This window comes from Nipponia nippon, unplaced genomic scaffold (genome assembly GCF_047370975.1).
Source record: "Nipponia nippon isolate SJK-2023a ecotype South Korea unplaced genomic scaffold, ASM4737097v1 scaffold_3, whole genome shotgun sequence".
Taxonomy (NCBI): Eukaryota; Metazoa; Chordata; class Aves; order Pelecaniformes; family Threskiornithidae; genus Nipponia; species Nipponia nippon.
The window spans coordinates 88,533,019-88,554,462 of NW_028262347.1; the positions used below are offsets into that span (position 1 = coordinate 88,533,019).

The 21,444-nt window shown below is 39.7% G+C and overlaps 1 long non-coding RNA gene across 2 annotated transcripts in view; it reads right to left on the reverse strand.

Moving 5' to 3' along the window:
* The window catches only part of LOC148054750 (uncharacterized), a 174,108-nt gene that overhangs the window by 98,959 nt on the left and 53,705 nt on the right, over positions 1-21,444 (reverse strand). For both annotated transcript variants that reach the window (XR_015706368.1, XR_015706367.1), the window contains exon 3: positions 11,077-11,126. This is a non-coding gene — a long non-coding RNA (uncharacterized LOC148054750). The remainder of the gene's footprint in view (positions 1-11,076; positions 11,127-21,444) is intronic.

Genomic DNA, 21,444 nt, shown 5'->3' on the forward strand with positions numbered 1-21,444 from the left:
CATCCTCTTCTGCCATGGGATTATCACTCCAATAGTTGACCTGCTTAAAAGCGATACTGCAGTTTGCTGTGGCTAAAGGTAGTTACTTTTATCAACAGGATGGATTAGAGTTACATGATATGAAACCAGGATAAGAACCAAACCTTATACTGTGACATTAACTTGGTTTTATTACTAGCCCTGAAGGAAAAATAGAAAATGGAAAAATTCAAATAAACAGTAAAAAAAAAAACACCACAACCCAGCAAGTGTTAAAGGGCAGATGAAGACTTGAAAAAATTTAAAAGCTGAAGACAACAAATTAATTTATATGTATTTTTAATACATTCCTAGTTTTACCACAATCATCACTTGCAAGAGAGGAGTTGAACTGCTTTACTATTCAGCATATTGTAAATCAAAATAGATCCAAGATTTTGGCATCACAAGCCCGCATATGAGACGACAGAAGGAACCAGGAATTTTGTTTTGAGGCCATATCAAGAATCAAATCCAAAAGATCGGTTCCCACACAAGGACCCATTTCAAGACGAACTATTCTTTAAAATAATGCAAGTTCAGTGAGCATTTATCTATTGATAATGATGTCAAAACACTGCTACTCTAGGCTATTTCCGGATACAACCCCAGATAACCTCTGTTAAAAGGATGCACAGGGAACTAGGATGCACGTATAAGACAAATGTTTCTTTTTTGATAACTAACGGTAGTGACATTAAGAGGAGAGGAGGAATACATAACAGGCAGAATCTTACAACAGGCAACATTTTTCATTACAGTACATTGAGGCTACAAAATAAAGTAGGAGACAAAAATATCAAATACGGATGTTCTACACTACTCATACTAAACCACTTTTTTCTAAATAACCCAGTAGGCTTTTTGTCACAGACTCTGCTACCAAGTCCTTTATGCAGCTTTCCTCTTAAAACAATAGATTCCACCTTCATTACTCATGTACTATACCGTTCAAAGTGATCCAGTTCAAGAAGTCCAAAAGTTGATCTAGGAGGCCAAAATCTGACAAAATTCTTTATAAAGACTAGTTTACAGAATTATTCAAATTTTATATGTAAAAATACACGCATCCTGTATCCTAGCACACAGGAACACAGGCCTCAGCATAAGCAAGTCTGCAAAAAGGAATTTTATGAGCTGTAAAGGAAGAAAGAAACACAACATACTACTTGTCTGTGGACACGTTCATCCTTCCCAGCGTAAGTTGAAATGCTGTCTTCCACAAAGCATCCAACTGAAATGAAACCAAACAATTCCTCTCAGCAGGCTTACTTCGGGGCCAGACATTTGGATCAAGTTTACAAAATTTCAGCTTCCAAAGAGCACCAGGCCCTCCCACATTCACTGAAGGTGAGAAGGTACCCAGGGCTCCTACATTCCTCAAGCAACCAGCAAAAACCATTGAGTCAGGGTCAGGTCTTCTATAATAAAAGCAACAAAATATCCTGAAGAAATGGATACCAAAAAATAATTGTCACTTCAAAGGAAGAAGACCAGAAAGACCAAACTGCAGTCTACTGAGGAAGATGAGTGAAAGTACATTGCTGTGTTGGTAAATTCTGACTGACGTATGTTTGTAATACACTATGTTTTACCACAACAAGCACAATCATGATAGTTCTTGTTACGTTTGCAGTGCCACTCTGGGCTGCATTAATATTTAAAATAATATTTTGACAGATGGCCATTACAAAAGCTGTAATTCAATCACAGACTTCTAAAACACTCAGAGCAAAAGTTTGCTAGATTTATTTGTGCCATCACAGGTCCATTCAGCCACAGACTCAACTTTGGCCCAAGCATACTTATTTACAATGCCCACAACACTTAGACAAGTTAAAAATTTAAACAAAGTTAATCCATATGTATAGAGAGCTTACCATGTATCAGATGCACTGATGTGTAGTATTCCATGGTAACACATCTTCTTGGCACAAAGCCAACTGAAATCATGGAAATCAGATTCTTCCCAAACTGGGGTTTGAATATAAATAGGCTGCTATGCTGCTCACTCTTTAGAATGAAATATTCAATGGGTGCAGAGTGCTATCAGTGTGAATGCGCTTGCGGACCACTCCTCAAAGTAAACCAGCAGTAACACCAACCTCCTACATAACAGATGGATGAGAGGGTCCTTCCTACCATCAAAACATGGTTTGTGACAAGGGTTATTCTGCTGAGAAAGGCATGGAGTTGGGGGGGGGGGGGGGGTCTTTGGGAAGGGGAGGCACATTCTTTATTTTTATCCCGGGGTATAAGACATTGTGTCATACTTTTTACTCCTACTTATATCCAGTATAACTTATTTAACAATTTGAAGTCCAAGATCTCTGACCGTGATACAGAGCAAGTTGTTTATGCAAAGATGAGATTCATGGCATTAAAGGAAGTACTCTCATGAGAAAGCTGAAATCGATTTTGTATGCAAGAGCAACCCTCTGCTCTCTTAATTTTGTATACTTCTCAACTCCTTTTAGAGCCAAAAATAAATACATGGAATAACTCAGTCCCCTCTAAAAGTGAAAGGTTCTCCTTGCACCAGAGGAAGAAGCACGTGGCCAGCAGAAACTCAAAAGTTCCCATAATCCTGAAAGTTCACAAGCTCCCAGTTGCTCCTGGCCACCATCAGAGGCAGGACATGAGGTTAGACAGACTTTTGGTCTGAGCCAGCACAGTCATCCTTAAGTTATTTTTGTATTCCAAGCAGAGGACATTGACATATGTAGGACTTGACTGCAAGTACACAAAAGACAGCATCGCTCAAGGCAAAAAGCTAATGTCGATATAACTCAAGTGCGTATGCGTGTTGCAAATTCTGCGCTGCGCCAATCCCCTTGTGCTGTGAATTGTTACAGCCCGTGGCTACAGAGTGTGGGCTCTGCAGTGCAAGCTCTAGGAGCGGCATGTCATTTTTCAGGTTATCGAAAACCCAGCTCAGCTAACAGGTCATTTATATGTGGGTCTAAACATGATGAGGCTCAGTTGCTCAGGGCTAGAGACCTGTGAGAAAGATAACATTTTAAATTATTTAAATCGATGCGGAGGAAGGCTTAGAAGCGCCTGACTGAAAGAGTTATAAACAGCACATGTCCAACTTGATTTCAGACGTGCTAAGTAAGACTAATATGAAATAGAATAAAACAGAAAGCAGAAGTGAAAGCTGCAAACGTGAGTAGTTCCAGACAGAGACACACGAACGAGGGCTTTTGCTAGCAGAGGTTAGCAAAAACAAGACCAACTCGTCCAATATAGATGTGAGATTAAAATGTTCTGACACAGGACCCCACTTACACTGACTTGATTTTCACACTGAAGTTCCCACCTACAGACCACCCAAGACCTCCTTTGAAGCTAGGGTCCAAATCTCAGCAAGAGAGAGATAAAAATCTCTCCCTTACAGACTACTCTTTGCTTACCTATACTGCATTGCTCATCACCTGCTCATTGTGCCTTGCCTAAGTTTTTAAATAAAGTTCTTTCTAAGCCCCCAGTGTGAGAGTCTGGTATCTCAGGGACAGATAGTTCCCTGAAGTTTCCAGGTTCCCAGCTCATGTCTTCTTTAGCAGAAGCAGCATGCAGCCTATGGATTAGTGTGTTTAAAGTGCCCTTCGTTATTATCAAACTATATAACTCCTACAGAGATTCAGCTGAAACTGTAAAGTCCTTTTATTCTAAACTCTATTCCCAGTTCAATTTTCTTGGGTATGAGCCAAGCAGTAATCAGTGCATAAAAAGGGGAGAGAGGAGGAGGGAGTTTTCCTTAATGAAAAACATCAGAAGTTCCCTCAAAAACATCCTCATATCAAATTTGTTTTATTTCATCAGAGAATTCCACAGCACAATTCCTCCCATCACTGGTAACCTCGGCTCACCTATACTAGGATAAATGATACTGCAAGGCACCTGGGATATTAGCAGCTGCTCTTTTAAAACAGCTTATTTAAACCCACATGGACAGCTTGCAATCCACCGAGATCAGACTCTTGCCTATGCCTGCACTGACAGAACAAAGTATTGCTGGGGTGGTTTTGGTTTTCACAAAATTTCTCTACCTGGAGATGAAAACTGAGAAAAATCCATTCCATTTGTAGTTATGTTCAATGAACTTTAGAGAGAAAAATTGCACTTTGCACACACAATACTCAGTTACTGAATTACAGAGTTGGTTAACCAGACAAGTAAAGGAAAAATATCCTGGTAAAAGAAAAAATAGAGGAAGGAGAAAATAAATATGCCATCTTGCCTTTTTCAAACCTGTGCAGACATTTTTATCTTTTGTGAGTTTAACCACAAGTTTTCCATATGAAATCAATGCTCATCACCTGAACTGGATTTACCCACACCATGTGGTTAAAGGAAAGGGCTGATTTGTGTCACATACAGCCACTTGGGATGAAAACCTAGCCAACAGAAGAGCTCCTGATTAATCATATCAATGGAAGTGATGGAAAACAAAGTGACAGACCCTGAAGTCAATTACTTAACAGAATGCAGCAAAGCACAAAAACACTCTTGCCTGTTAAAAATCCCAACATTACACCACATAATAGCACTTTGTGCTGAAGATGGTATTGCATTCTGTTTTCATTATGGGAACATCTGATAGGTATTTAAGGGATTTGAAAAAACTCAGAAGAGCTCCTTGAAAAATAAGATGGTATTGTGGTCCTCAGTGTTATAATCAAATGCTGAAATTCAAGTAACAAAAAAGCATATTCTGTCAGAGGTATCAGATCAAACTATTAATCTGCCTATCTGTATTGTAACAAAACAGGAAATAAGTTATCTTTCATCTCCTTAATCTGTACCAAAGTGAGGAAGGAGGTGTGTTTATTTCTGTTTTATAAATATCCAGACAGTTAATGTTAAAAAAGAAGTCCTTTTCAACACCAGAGGACAATTTGCCCAGAATACTATGAAAAGCCCAAAGCAGAGCAGAGATGTACCTATTTGGAAGAGATAATCAGTGCTTTGTGCATTTCAATTCTTCTCCGCATCACTACATCTTCCTTTTGCTTTTGTTCCCCATTCAGCAAATTTGTATGCTGAGCACAGTTGTTCAAGCAGCACAGATACAGGTATTATGGTGCCAGGAAAAAATGTACAAATCTACATTTATAACAAAAATACCTCTAGACTTTTTTAAGCAAGTGTTTGGATGCTAGTTAGCAGCAATCCCAACCTACCAAGGCCCTCTCAAACCCGCCTTTGGCATACCCACATTTAGGTTCAGTGTCTGTCTGTCCCCCTGACATAGATCTGAGTTGAATTCCTAGTCCAAAGGCCCTGACTCACCAACAGCAGCTACTGTAATAGGCGCTCGCTACAAATCCCCCACTGCTGACCCATGTTGCCATTTCTGCAGTGAGGACAACTACATGGCTCACAAAGCAGTCCATGAACTAGTGCAGTTTTCAGCCCAGCACGTTAAGCTAAATATATGATTTCAGTTCACCATAACACACCAACCTGAAGATCACCACAGGTCCAGAGCTGGTACTGGGGTGGCCGTTTCCATGAGGGAGGCAGATGGGCCATGGGCTTGGGTAGGGAAAGGCGCCTTCAAGCCATCCCAAACACTGGCAGCATTCGCACCTTGTACAGCTGATTTAGGACTAACTTTGTGTTACAGCATTTGGGTATTACACTAAATTTGCGTTACAGTTGCTTTTCTCTATGCCCATGAAAACCTTCTGGCATTCTGAATTATTTCTCAGTGATTTCATTGGTTATATGTACTGATGTCAACACATCTGTTCATTTGTATTGATTTTTAATTGTAGACCTCTTAAGTTGTGTCCAATCTCAGTTACTGCTTACAGTAACTATGTTAAAAAAAAAAAACCAACCCATGTGAACTGCAGAAGGAGCTTTGCATCATTATTTTTATTCTCACTTTAGCTTCTTAAGGCCAAATTGTATTTGAGATTAGAGGACTGAATTCATTTTCGTTATCACCATATAAGAGAAGTTGTGACATAATGCTATTCTACTTTTAGCAAATTATCTTCCAGAAATCCGCTTAACTGTCATGCTGCTTTAGCTTCTGTTACCATTTGCTCTAGGATGCTGTGGATGCTGTTTACAGGGATTTGAGATGAAGCAGCCAAGGTTTGTAGAACAGAAATCCACGAGGGTTACAAAACACAGAGAGGCTTCTTCAGACTTAGAAAAATTTTACTCCAGAGTCAGAAAGCCAAAAATGGTTGGACGTGTAGGGAAGGTGAGGGGGCAGGGAATAGGAGGGAAAGCATTTTCAGGCTTTTTCTTACCCTCTTCCTGAGGTATCCACTTTTGATCACTGTTAGAGAAAGGATCTTAGACTGGACTTGGTCCAGTCCTGCTCAGTTGCCCCACATTGTGTTATCTATCATAGAGGCACCACATGTTTGGGAGAGTGAGGTGGAATTAATTTCCCATAACATTAAGGCAATTGTTAATTAAGACCCAGCTGCAGCTGTTACTTGGGATTGTACACAAGAGAGAAAAAAAGAGCCAGAAGCCAGGAAATGAAAGTTCAACCACATTTTCAGAGAACTAAATAAATTTACCTCTCTTAATCGAGGAAGTGACTTGGTTACACTCTTGCTACAGAGAGAAATGTTGCAAAGGTAGGTCCCTGGTTCAAATACCTAAACAGAAATTCATTCTCTTGAAATTTCTCTGCCAAGATTATCTCACATAGGCTGTGTTGATGTACATACCATATACAGATGCATACTAGAACGATAAGTGCAAGCAGTGCGGTCACTCAGATGTTAAGTACAAGGCTGTATTATTGCACAGTTCTGCATCACAACCTTTCAAAGAAAGGGATACCTGCTACCAAATCAGAGGTTAAATGTTTGACTGATATTACATTAATAAGCACTTTGTAAACTTGGGCACTGTTAGACTCATTAGTAGGTGATATCAGTAACCCCCTGGAAGACCTGCATGGGTTAGATGTGCAAGTGTCACTACTGAAAAGTGGCTGGGCAGCTTCACAAAAAGGACCTATTCAATCTACACAGCACTGAGACGACCGAGGGCAAACACACTACCACTCCAGAACACCCTTATTTGACTGACTCATGTATTTAACGTTCATTTTGTATCTTTCCCTCCTGACTGCTTGTGAAAGAACACATTATATATATTAGCAAACAGAGGTGTGAGATTTCTGCTTTTGTTCTGAACACCCATGAAAAGTAAATGTCTCTGAAATCCCTGTGCATCAGCCTTGCCACAACCCCACTAATGAAACTGAAGGCTAAAACAAGTTGGATGCATTCACTCAGGAGGTATTTGTACTGCTTATTGCAGGCATTCACTGCGTGTGATTCACAAGACAGCAGTGGGGGGCCCAAATGCCCCTCACACTTTGGAAGAGGCAAAGGAGGAAGATTCAGCACACTTACGTTTTAAGAAGGTAGCTGAAAGCTACTGAAACCTGCACTGAGATGGGGCTCTCTCACATCTCAAGAAGCTGACAGCTTAAGATGTTTAAAAATAATACTGATTTAAAAAACAAAAAAAAAAAAACAAAAAAAACCACAAATAATGCAACATTTACAAACATCAGTAATGCAGGAAGGTCAACACTCACATTACTTCTAATGTGTCCCATAAGACATACTCCCAGAGAAAACAGCTAGAAATCTGATAGTCAAAACCAGCGGTCAGCACCATACCCAGACGCATTAGGGTGGGCATTAGTGCCTGCCAAAACCACATCCATAATCCTGTGAATTACAGAGCATGCGTGGGTACGAGAGGAAGGCAACAGGAAAGATGCACACATATCTTGGTGTATAAACCTCAATCCTAGGGAGACCCTTGCAGAAATGAGGGTTAACCCATCTTAGGCTCAGGCGGATACTTGTCCACTGCAAATAACACCCATCACTCCTCAAAAATCACCTCCTGTCTGAATCTTGCAACTGCAAATTCAGAGGTTTGTTTTGTTTGTCTTTATTAATGGGGTAAGAGCACTTGCCCAGGAGCTGCTTACATTTTGTTCACTCCTTTCCTTCAAGTGCATCAATACAAAAGATAAATACAATCTTTAGGCAGTATTTGGGAAAAAGCACATTAGGAGGGTAAAATATCAGCACTGTGGACCTTCCACAGTGCCAAATATTTGTCACTCTGCCTAAATCAACAATGGGAAACAGAAAATTGCTGATAATGTTGCACCTAGCTTCAGACCTCTGAAGAGTAATCATCACAAATAAACAAGCTAGAAGAAAAGTCAGCCTCTGAAATTAAAAAAAAATAAACCACAGGCTATTCATCAGGGGAGAAGAGGAGGGAGAAGCACGAGAGACAGGATAATCACAAAATGCACATTTACAAGCAGGAAGAATGGAGGGCAAGTAATCTTTCTCAAACTCCTTCGCGTACCTAGCACTTCAAAAAGCTTTATGCATGTAAATTGAGAACAAAAAAAAAAATATAAAATTTATTCCAGTGTTTATTATTTGTTTCTAACTCATTGCATGGATCTGTTGAGAAAACTCTTATTTCCCAGCAAAATCTCATTAAAGTTATTCCATCTTCCCCATTTATTTCCTGGATAAATCAAGTGACATCAGTGATAGATCTCGAGCGGAAGAGGTTGATGCTCTGTGTTAGCACCAAGGATATGCAGATTTGTTCAGGTATAAAAATGCTGACTTAAATACAAAAAAAAAGAACTTTATATTTGTGTGCTTGACAGGCACTAAACTGATAGTAGGTATGTATTAGGTACATATAGATATACTAGGTATTCTTAACTGACAACTGTTTGTTCCTCCTTGCTCTAACCCAGCTATGCAGAACAGCTGGGAAATGGTGGAAAGCCACTGACACTTCCAGGGGCTGTTTTTTGTGATCCATCCAGTCACATTAAAAAAATTATTAAGCTCAAAAGCTCATTTTTACACAGGCCTCCAAGCAGCCGTCAGATAGTAATGACATGCATTCAAACACTAATGACCTCAGTTCATAAAATTTCAATTGCAATCCCAATGAGCAAGTTACTGCAGTCAGAAATACAAGTTTTTGTAAATATCTACAAACTGCTCATTCCCCGGTTTTGTAAATTTGACAAGGAACATATCAAGTCATTCCATCAAGAAAGGCTATTCATAGCTGGGAGGAAAAAAAAAATGGGGGGGGAAAAAAAAAAACACACAACACAAAAAAAAAACCCACAACACCAAGAGCAGCAAGAATTTTCACTGAGAAATAAATTTTGCTGAAACTTCTTTTTAAATTTTAAACTGTCCTAGCAGGGAATGTAGGTTTTTTTGGAAGTTAAGATCTGAAATTTCAAATGCTTCTAAACACAGAAGTTGGCTAAATATTTAGTTTCAGAAACTTCTTATGAAATATATATATTTCAGAGACAACATATGTTAGGTAAGACACATGTCAGATTTCATACACAGACACTTCAGGCTATCAAATTTACTTTTAACTAATATTTTGTTTTCTCCTACCTGTAAGTAAATGGAAGTAAATTAACTTCCATTTCCTATGATCAAGTATTTACCTTATGCATGAAAAAGAACAGAAGACCACAATTACCATTAACTAATACTGTATGTATAATCAAGTTCATATCCAACCTGCTGCTGTATGTAGGGTTATTACAGATTCTGTGACCTTTCAGCTCATGTTCCAGTGGCTCTAGAACAAATGAGATTTGATGAATGCAATAAAATCTTTCACCTTCCACGTATAGCTAAAACTATTTTAGGGAGTGCTGTGGCAGGAGGGCAGCTGAGCCTCAGGACTGACACAAGCGCATAAAGCACTTGAAACTAAACTCAATGGCAAAAATTCCCAAGATATCTAAGGGTTGTTGGAAGAGAAGACACTAAAGGATAAAAACATTTTTAACAAAGTAGAAAATACTATGAAGACCTAGAAGTTGGACCAAAGAATATCGTTTAACAGCAATATGCTCTGTGGGGCTGCTCATTGGATGTAACTGCCCTGCCTCTGAAAACAGGAAAATAATGGCCTGCATTGTTCATTTGCAGTATGCAGAGAATAATTAGGTTTTTTTAAAGTGCTGAAAGGACACACCACTTCCCTCAGATCTGTATCTTGACATTTACCGAGATTTATATAACAATTCAGCTCGAATAACAGAAGATTGACAGTTGAGTAAATTGCAAACAGAATACTACAGAAGAATCTGAAAAATTATACCATTCCCCAAATGCAAGCTAGTGACTCTGCAAAAGTTTGAGAATAAAGACCAGTAAGAGTATTTTTAAGTTGGCAGGAAAATAAACCCACAGATTCTTAGAATAAGATCAGGTAGTTATATTGCATGTCAGACTTCAAGGGCTCTTTTTGAAAGAATTATATGCATGTTCCTATAATGACAGGGACTACATATTCTGAATTGAAACTAGGAAGCCCCTAGATCTCTGTTATTTGCTATATCACTGTTTTTTCAGACACAAACTTCCTGGTAAGCAGTAACATTGTCATGTATTAGGTGCCAGAGTTTTCAAACTAAGCTCATTTTTCCTGGATCCTCTGTCTCTTATCAAGCAGAGGCAGTGATTACAAACTCAAAACATGAACTGATATTCATCTTACGACTACACACTTTTTGTTCTTTCATCAGATTTCAATGTGAATAAAGAATAATAGGATTTAACTACAGAAGGTGTTTCATTAATGGCTTCTCCGAGGATAACACAGATGTTTTCTTCAGCATCGAAAGTCGGCAATAAACTTCCAATGCGGTGACGACTTTAACTGCTGTTTTATGCAGTTTATGCCAGGTCCTTATCATACAAAACCAGAAGCAATCGGGCCAAACAAAGTAAAATTACACAACTTAAAAGGCTTAATAATCTTTGTCAGAGAGCTTCTAAGAAGCCGTGGGCTATGGAGAAGCTCGTTTGGCATTATTGGCATATTAATTGCAAAAAGGCAGGGATGTCTGTAGGCTTGTCTGTAGGAATCATTTCAAAAGCCACTTGTTCCAGATTAGACTCAAAAGGGATTTTTAATAAGCAACTTGACTGTTTAATAACCACAAAAACAAAGAACGATATTCAGACCTACCATTGTATGTTTACTTTGTGTTCTCTTGATTTCTCGGTGGCATTTGGTCACTGTGAAAAGAAGAAAAGAAAAAGAATTAAGAAAGCTTTAAATCTTAGGCCATTGCCTGCTTCTGCACTGGTCAAAATCCACAGCAGCCCTAGTGAGATCAGTGACACGCATATAAACAAGATTAATACCAGATGCTTTCAGATAGCTTTAATACTGTTCTGGGTGGGTGGAGGGTATCATTTGCATAATATTTTCTTTTTTAGCCTTGGAGCAACGAATGCAACCAGAAACAAGGTGGTGATTGGGATGAAAATGCATTTCAACCTTTTGCCATGTAATCAAATATAATAAAGGTCTAATTACAATTTCACAGGTTTTGTGACAATCAAAATACGTCACATGTTAACTACAGTACTTGCAGAGAAAACAGTCATTAAAATGCACTAGAAGTCACACCCCTCTTCCTTCCATTTAGAAATCTGAAAACAACAAATTAGGGATGCCATAATGAGGAAAAATTTTATGGTGTTTTTATTAAATCTAAGAGGCATTTGAAATTATATTTGGTTTCAGTATATGCATGCAATTCTATTATTTATGCACAATTACTTGGTGGTTTCTGAAAGACCTAATCAGATTCAGATTTCTGGGGTTTAGATATTTTTATTCATTTATTTATTTTTAAAACTTCTGCCTTATTTAACAAGTTTAACGTGTATGCACTCCCCAGCTGAACTGAAGATTTATTGCTGATCTAACAGTCCCTGCCCTCAACAGAGACTTGCACCTTCACTCAAGGTAGCCCACTTCAGAGCAGTTACATGCTGTAGCTAATATTACACTTAAATGCAATTTTTTCCTCACTGAAGTTAATGAAAGCAGGTCACGCTCTTTTTGTTGATTTCGTTCAAGTTTCAGGTTGAATCTAATAGCTTTTATGATAGTAAAGAATAATATATAGAAAAAGCCAAAAGAGAGAATCCAGTCAGAGCAGCCAGACACCACAGTATCCAATCCCCAAAGCACACTTTGTGTTGGCTGTGTCAATCAGTGTAGGGGCTTACAAGTGCTGCGCTGTCAAACAATCACCATAGTTACTTTTTAATACCTGTAGAGCACACACGTTCACATGAGCTTCCAGAGGGCTCTTAGTAAATCATAGGATTTTCATCTCTGTAAATGCAAGTCTGCAGTTGATGCCCTCAACCACGCACAATTACTTCACCATACAGACCTGCCATTCAATACAGCATTCTCAATACAAAATCCAGAGAGTCTGGGAGGAGAGACTCATTCAATACAGAAGGCATTAAACAAGCCATGCAGGCTATACAGGATTAAGGTGGCATGTTTTGCCTCGGCGAAGCTTCGTGTTTATTCTATATCCATCTGAACTAAACCATTCAGCCTTGAGTTTCTTTACATAGCCCAAAACATATTTATTCCTACGTAGTGCATATGGTTATTAGTCTGCACAGTGTGAACTCCTACTTATGCTAGGAGCAAATAACAGCATCCAAGCACTACAAGTTCTTTTAGCTAGTAGTTTATTTTGCACATTGCAATAATGACTTAGGAAATTATTTCGTAAAATCTGTGGCTGCCACACCCACAGAAGAATATGTTAGTTTACTTGACATCAACATGAGTTTAAGACAAAAGATGCTATTTTCCTATAAGTAGAATAATGAAGGAAAGACATGAAATGATAAAACTGAAGCACATTAAGCTTATACCTTACAAGTTATCTCCTTAACGTTCTTCCTTCTGTTAAAATGGCCCTACTTTCTCCACCTCCTTTCCAAGAAGCTGAAGGGAAAGTCATGAAAACAAGAAGCTACATGTCCTCTTCCTCCCATTCAAAGGTCCCAGCCTTGCCTGGCCACCTCCTCCAATGCCATTAACTCTCTTTGCCCCACTAACCACCACCAACCACAGACAGAATCTCTGTCCCGCTTGCCACCTCCAACTAACCACTCTTGCACTGTAACCACCAGGATCGAGGCACCTCCATTTCCCACTAACTTTCCAGAGACATTGTACAAAGCATTACTGGTGAATTAAATGTGCAACCATCCCAGAAACATCACGGGGATACGCCACCATGGGCTGTGAAACTAGGGAAGGGGCAACCTTTCCCTTGGCTAGGAGAGGCTGCTGGTTTTACAAGGCTGTTTTGGGGGAACCCTCACCAAGCACCCCATTTAGCTGGCTCAAAGGTTTACCAGCACAGTCCCCAACCTATCCACCCCTTCCTTCCCTACATCCCCACAAAAACAGAGCGGCAGCAAGGCGCACCCCTCCTGGAATGCCACACATGCAACAGCAGCACCTGGCGTGATGGGGCTGAGGTGCTTCTACCCTAACAGCTCATCATCCCCATCTCATCCATTGCAGCTCTTCCAAGTTGCATAATTTGATACCTATTTGCTGGGAAGAGAGACCAATTCAAAAGCCCCATCATTAGGTGCTTGTCTAGAACAGGACAACCACCCATTCCAGCTTTCATTCCAGCAGCTGTTGTAGTTTCTTTTACAAAGAGCAGCTACAGAAGGAAAGACTTAGAGGCTTATACCCCAAAAAAGCAATGGGTTACTGATAGGGACAACATGGTCATGGTTTGCATCCCTTCTTTGAATAACTAAGCTGGCACAGACCAAGTTAAAAATGCTACAGTTTCTCCAAATGTGCTCCCTATAGACTCTTACTCACATGAGAGCAGAAAGGACCCATAGCACGTATTGACCACATGTTTACTGGGGTGTTTTGGGTGTGGGTTTTCTTTTTGTTTGTTTCAATCATCTTTCTGGTTAAAGAGTAGTTTATTGAGACAAATGCTTAGTAGGGTCCTTTCAAGTAATTTATTTGTGTGCCTCAAGTCAGGATACTGCTAGAAGAGGAGAGCTGCATAATCTCCATGCAGTCAGGATTTCTCTGTCTTCACAGTAGCAATCTAGACTGCATCCTGTAAACACAGGGGATAGGTAGTTTCGTATTAATGAAAGCCAAAATACAATTAAAATAAAACAGGCATGGGACTTCAGTGTTACGGTTAACATTTTGGGAATATACACAGTTTAACATCAGTCAGAGATTAAAGTCTTCCACAGATTAAACAAATACCACTTACTCATAACTCAATAATTTAATATTGAGCATCCCTCTCTCCTAACATCCTAAATAAAACTGTTTCAACATTATGCAGTGGAAAGCTCGGGGAAAAAAAAAAAAAAAAAAAAAAAAAAAGATGTATTTTCATCTTCCAAAAATTACTAAACTCTTTATCAACATACCTGTTTACTGATGTTAAAACAAATTCAATCACTAATATGCAGGAATGTGAACTTGAGCTTAATCCTTTCAATTACATTCATTCATTCAGACTCTTGATTCTGTCTTCTTGCTAGCTTAGCAAGAATGTCAACTTCTAGACTTAAAGTCCTAATAAATCTAATTTTGATGATGCATATCATTGCTTCAGCTTTCATTTTTGTTCACTTTTAACCTTACAATTGCCAGATTGATAACATTTCTGAAATTCTGCCTGTTGCAGCAGGACTCATACAAATAAGGCTTTGAGGTTTGGTCTGCCACCTCCCAGCACCTTTACCCCACAAATCCTTTTGGGCTTCCTCTTATCTCAGATTACTTCCCAGTCCCACCTGCCCAGCTAGCATCTGCCCTTGTAGGCTCCTAAACAGCATGTGATTTTCAACAAGTAATTCAAGTCTCCCAAAGAAACGAAGCTAAACTGTTTTTTTTTTTTTTCCCTACAGAAGAAGCCAGAAGCCAAGAAAATAGTCAGGGCTGCAACCTGGGCTTAAAAATGCTTCTCCACATCATTAGAACAATCTGACTGCTGGAAAACCCTGGTTATGCAGAATAATTTGAAGTTTTGAAATGTCATGGCCAGCAACAAAAAAATGCTGTAAACAGTTCTTGCAGTTTCATCTGTCTTAATGTTGAACTTAAGGAATCATCAGCATTTTCTGCTTAGCATGTGATCTAGGAAGCCATTCATGTTGTCCCTCTTCCAGAAGCTGGAAACAATGATCCCGCTCTGATTAGACATAAGGTAAGAATTAGCTGAAAGGGAAACACAATTTTCTGACATGTTGGAAGAGTTTAAAGCTATAAGGAAGAGGTTTCCAAATGCACCACCCAAATCAGCTCAGCACCATCCCCAGTGTGGTCTGAAGCCTCTCTACAAGGAACAAGGCAAGTGCCAGGTGACCTGCCCGAATTGGGCAAGGCACTGGAAAGAGGCTGGAAATAAGCCTCCTCCTGCGATCACTCATGTTTCCAGTGTGAGAATAGCAAAATTACAAGCTCAAATCTGACACTGCCATACTTTTATCACTGCAAAGATCCTGAAATCTCAGTCACTTTACCAGGAGGCCACTGAAGTGGAAGAGGAGCTCATGGCTTAAATGGAGGGAAAACACTCACAAGCTATAGCAAAGGTCAAGCCTGCTGAAGAGGTGAAGTGTATTTACTTCTTCAGTGGACCAAGTAAAACTTACTGGAGTTGACCAAGTAAGCGGTTCCTGAAAAAAGTATGTTTGAACAAACCATGCTTGGTGTTTAATTTGAAGGCGCAAGTTTAGTAGGAAAGAACAACCTTAGAACTGCAGCTTAAGGTGCCATGCTGCTACAGCGAAGCTTTACCTCAGGCTCTAGAAGATATTTAATTAGAATGGACTTAGAAGTGACATTTGGCTTGACAGCCAAGTGCTAGAGAGAAGACTGCTTAGATAGAGGTGGGAGGGTGAGAGCTAAGCGAACAGAGACAGGACCACCATGGCAGGCCATGTCCCACAACAGAGGAGCTCACACAAGCTAAAGCAGCTTGGAAAGACTGAGACGTGTTGCTTGTAAATATGTAAAAGGGGAGAGACGCACCAAGAAAAAAGTGCAATAGGCTAGAAAGAAAAAGGACTAAACTAGCTGCTTTTGCAGGTACAATCCACCCCTGGAGTCCCTCAAAGCTTTGGGGGACCCAGAGGTAACCTCCAACCTGGAGCAGATAGGCTGCCAGGAGAGGTGGGAGCACACCAGTATAAACAACCCATGAAAATATGAGAATCATGCCTTGAAAATCACTAAGGACTGAATTCTGCTTATATTCTAGATTCTCCATGTGCAAACACCAAGACAAAGAAACTTGAAAAGTTACTAACAAAGGCACATTCTGTAAAATTATTTTACTAAAAAAAAAAAAAAAATTAAAAAAAACCAACAGAACTAGGTACCTGAAAAACGTAAGCATGTTTAAATAGGAAAAAAAAAAAAACCAAACACCAAAGCAAAAACACCTGTAAACATCTGCAAGGTAATAGAATCAACAAGAAGCAGCAGAGACTCAAAGAATTAATCATGACAGATAGCATTTTATTTAATAGAGTTATAAAACTAAAGGCTGAGGGGAAAGAAGTAACTGTCTCATTTAGCTACATTGGGTAGTCTCAAGAAGTCATGCTTGAGAATTAATTCAAGTTGATGGGAACGAAACACGGGCATTATAGTCTAAAAGCTACATGGAAAACTACAAATAAAGTGTTATAATACATGAAAAGTGCAGGAAAAGGGAAATGTTAAAGCTAGGGGGTTTTTACAATCCTAATTAATCACCCAAAAGAGAAGTAAAGTAACGGAACTTGATGCTAAATTAGGAGGCACTGCAAGGTTAGTCAAAGAAGGGAGAAAGAGACCTAGCGATAGAAACATTGCCTGAAATAAAATAAAGCCATCATTGGTAAGATGCAGAAATGCTGTTTCTCTGAAATCAACATGAATTTTGCCAGAATCAAGATCATGTCAGTACAGAGTAGACAATAATTCATTGTGATTTCACAGCATTGCTTACTTTAGAGATGAAAACAAGCTAATCAAATTCAGGCTGCGTCTGCACAGGCATTGAAGAACACTGGAAAGAGATAATAGACTGTCATGCTGCCCCGGTACAGCCGAACCAAGACTATCTTGTAATTCTCAGCACTATTTGCAGAATCACAACAGCAGCATACAAAGAGATGTGACACAAGCAACACAGCAGAGCTGTGTAGGAAACATTTCAGAGAGCTCACTTCAATTTGACACTGCTCTGCAAGGCAACGATCACGCAGCAGAGACTGTAGCATCCACTAACACTTGAAAGATTTTGTTGCTTCTTGGTGTACTAATATCATTTTAGGGGCCATCAAATGAAGACAACACAGGAAGTGTTTGGGACTCCAGGGAAAGCTTCGTGATTATATCATCTATCAGGCACCAGGAAAGTCTCATGAGGAAAAGCTGTTGAAGTCTCAACACTTACATTTTCTGTCCCAAGCATTTCAAATGCTGCAAGAAAGGACAATATACTCTCATTTTTCTGAGAGGCTTGTTGGCCTAAGTACACTCTGGTGTCCTTCTACATCTTTAATTTGCACAATTCTTCAAGAAGAGGCAGAGTGAAACACAGGGAGAAGACAGCTGGGAAACACCACAGGAAGGAAGGGCACGGGGGAGCAAGAATAGGAAAGAAGCAACTGAATTCAAGGGAAAAAAAGAAAGAAAATTGAAAGACTTGTTTGAATTCAGATCTCCATCTATCCTACACCACTGCACTGCCATTCACAGCACAACTGAATTATGTGTTGCTTGGTGCTTAAAATTTACAGACCTTTTCTGCACGAACAACCACGTTTTTGAAGCATTTTTGAGAGTTGCCTTGAGAATTTATGATGCACTCAGCAGCTTGTCTGAATCCGCGAGATGAAAGCTAGGGGACAGAAAGGGGACTTAACTAAACTCAATGTCACAAGGCAGATCTGCTTTTCTGGGGGACAAATAGTTTCTAATTTATAGTACCATGTTCAGACTTGCAGATAAGACCTTAGAGAAACAAACAGAGAAAAAAGTTTGGACTGCCACATTTTTCACAACTGCACTGATGCCAAGAGTGATTCCTTTTCTCCCTGTCTTGGGCACCTTGGAATAAAGGAGCTTGCATAGAAGTGTGCACGCAAATTTCACAGGAATTTATAAAACCTAGCTAATTTTAACAGAAAGATATGCTGCCTAAAAGTACAAAGAGAATTAAATGTTCTTTACCATTGTTTCATTGCTAGGAGTCCCCTTAAAGTCTGTACAACTGGAAACCCACCCAGCTCATACAGAAAAGTCTGCAGGACAGTATCCATCTCCAGATTTTTGCGCTGGAGAATGCACTGATGAGCCAAATGAATGAATGCCTTCTACCATCCATATATGCCTCTCCCAAGGCACAGTTTTGAGCTCCTTTCAAACTTATAATACACTTCTTGGCTGAGACACCTATCCAGATGAGCTTCCTAGTCTAATAAATATCTTCAAGTTATGAAGCTGAAAGGAAACAGCATGATCTTTCCATCTGACATGCTGCACATTGGATTTCCCAGAGTTAAATCCTGTTCGCATTCGATTCATATCTTGTAGAAAAACAGGGCAATTAGTTTCTAAAATAACCAGTGTCAGAAAATCCTCTACAGCGAAGAGTGAGTTGTCCCAAATCTTAATTATTCACCCAGTAGGAAAAAAGCCAAGTCTTACCTGCTGCACTGTCAAATATCTGTTCCCTTACAGACAGTTATAGGCTATCATCAAGTCACCCTTCAAATTCTTTTTTATTAAACCAAGATTGAGCTGCTTTAAGGCAATCCTTGCCAGTTCTCCAGGCAACCCTCCTGCTCAGAGCAACCCTCCTCTGCTCAGAGCTCTCTCTGGTTTTCAGCTTCCTCCCAACTCAGCAGGACACAGGGCAGGCTCACAGGCATTGTGCTGGGTGACACGCAGGGCAGCAAAGCCTTGCCATTCCCATCCCACATGCTGTGCACGATGGATCACATCAGCTCATGTTTTCCTCATTTCACATTAAGTCCTACTACAAGGTATATTATACGCAATTCACCAGCCAACCCAGACTGCACTGAACCAATGATCTCATCTTCTCATTATTTATCACTGCAACTTCCCCCCGGGGTTAGAAGTTTACATATAGTGGTTATTTGTGCCATCTGAAAATTTCTACTGCCAGTGATCCTACCAAGATTTTTTTTCCTCCTCAAATCACTGATTTAACAACAAAATAGCATGGAGACAGGGCACAAATTGTGTGAAACCCTGCAAGGAAAACCACTCTAAGCGTACAGGTGGATGATGATTGTATTTAATCATGACCTCTGCAGTTCCACCAGTTAGTTGGCTTTTAATGCATTTGGTATTGGATGGTTAGTTTCTTAATCAAAATATCACGGCAGCTGAGCTTGCATCCCACAGAAAAATATATTGTATCAACATTATTAGTTTTATCATCTGTGATATGATCAGTTTTACAAGATGTATTTTCTACACCTTTGTTTGGTATGAGCTCAATTACTTTCTGATCTTGTATTCATCATTCAAAACCCGTATCAGTATTTCAGTCATAAGCAAGATTAGGGTAAATCACGCCTACAGCAGCTTAAATCACCTTCTCTGTCTGTTCAGCTGTGTTCACAACATTCACATTCAGCCTTTTGTATTTCCCCCACATTTCAACATACACTAAACAAACAAAATTAAAGTCAATTCAAGCCAAAAGTGTCTTCGCCCACTCTCATATAATGCAAGTCATCAGCTTACAAATGACTACATGTTACTCAGTGTCCTTCTGGTATCTGGCTATACAGTGAATGACAGAGGTAAGCAGCTGTGTGAAGTTTAAGTAATCAGCTCATCTACATTAAGTGCTCAAATACCTCAACACCTCCTGATGCACGTGAGGTGATTTATCCCTAAACAAAAGACTAGTCAAATGCAGAAAATCACCGCTGAGTAGCTCCCACCATCCAGGCTCACCCGAGGTCAGCTCACAGTAACTCCTCCATGGTACAGCCAGCCTGGAAAGGAGTTATCACCACCTTCATTTGACATCACCACATCACCTGACTGTTTCCCGGATACAGTTCAGAAGTACTAATTAAGTGCATGCTTCAGCATAGAACTGCCAAAAACCATCACTGCTATCTAATAATACAAGTAGTTTTGTTGGTGGTCTCTTAACTTAAACTCAAAAAATTCTGTATTATACTCAGTGCTGACAATTATAGTTACTTCTTGTATCCTGTTTCTTTCTTGACCAGTTTCTGCTCGTATTATCTAAAAAAACACCTCTTACTATCCGTGTCCCCTTGCTATTTTGGATATTTGGCAATTTTATTGTTGCCGTGTGCTTTACACTAGATGCAGATGTAGCAATGCTACAAGCAGTTCCTTTTCTTCTTGACTGTGGGTTTCAGGCTATATGGTGAGATATTCCTGGCAGTTCCAAAAGATCGTTTATTTTTTCCATTTAGACATCATCTTCCTACCTGCTTGGCTAATAATCTTTGCAGCTTTTAGAATGGGCCTTTTAAAGCACTAAAAATGTAATTGGTTGGATTTTATTCTATGCATATCACACATACAATCAAGTTATGATCATTGTATCTAACCTAGCCTCAATTTTCAATTCCATGTTTCATTTTCAACCTGCCAGAGCAAGGTCTAATGTAGGTTTTGCCCTTGTAAGGCATAGGAGAAAATTTTGCAGCTCAAAACACGCTGTCAGTTTTTTACTTTAAGAAGGCTCCTGCCTTGCACAGAGAAAACCATCACCAGGGATCAGTCCCCCAAAGCAGCTCAGCCTCTTTCTTGAGGGACAGTCACCTGGCTTCTTCTGGGGTCCTGCCACAAGGGGCAAGAAAAAGACAGTCTCAAACCCACTACTGAAAGGGTGCTGGCCGCTCTGTAGTTATTCAAGCCAGTAATTTATTTCTGATCAGAGCCTCAGAAATGGCAATGCCTTTCCTGACCGTAGCACTTGCATTCCTCTCTCTCTCATTCAAACTTTGCGAAACAGGTCAGACCCAGGGGTTTTAATATTCTAACCATGCAAATTTTGCTACCACGTTTCAGCAATGCAGTGCAGTCACAGCTGTGCTCAGAAATGAGCTATTCTAGGCCCTCCTGCCTATTTTTCCAGGTTCCTAGTACTGACACGGAGATAATTACAGATTCTCTTCTCCCCATACCCTTTTGGGTCTCGACTAATTTTGTTCATAACATTTTAATTTTGCACTAAACGAACACTCATTTGTTCCCTGTTTCACCCTTTCTTTCTGTGCAAATTTAGCACTCTCCTGTCTATTTCCTCAGCTACAAAAATTTGCTTTCTGACATGAGCCAGAGGCTAAACTCTCCATCCTCTTCCCTGGGGTAACTTGTGACTGCAGCATAAAATTCCCTCCGAAGACTAACATACTCCTCGTCATAAGGAATTTCCAGATGTTTCTTACCTAAATTGCTGATACATCTGGGACATTTAGAGATCTTCCA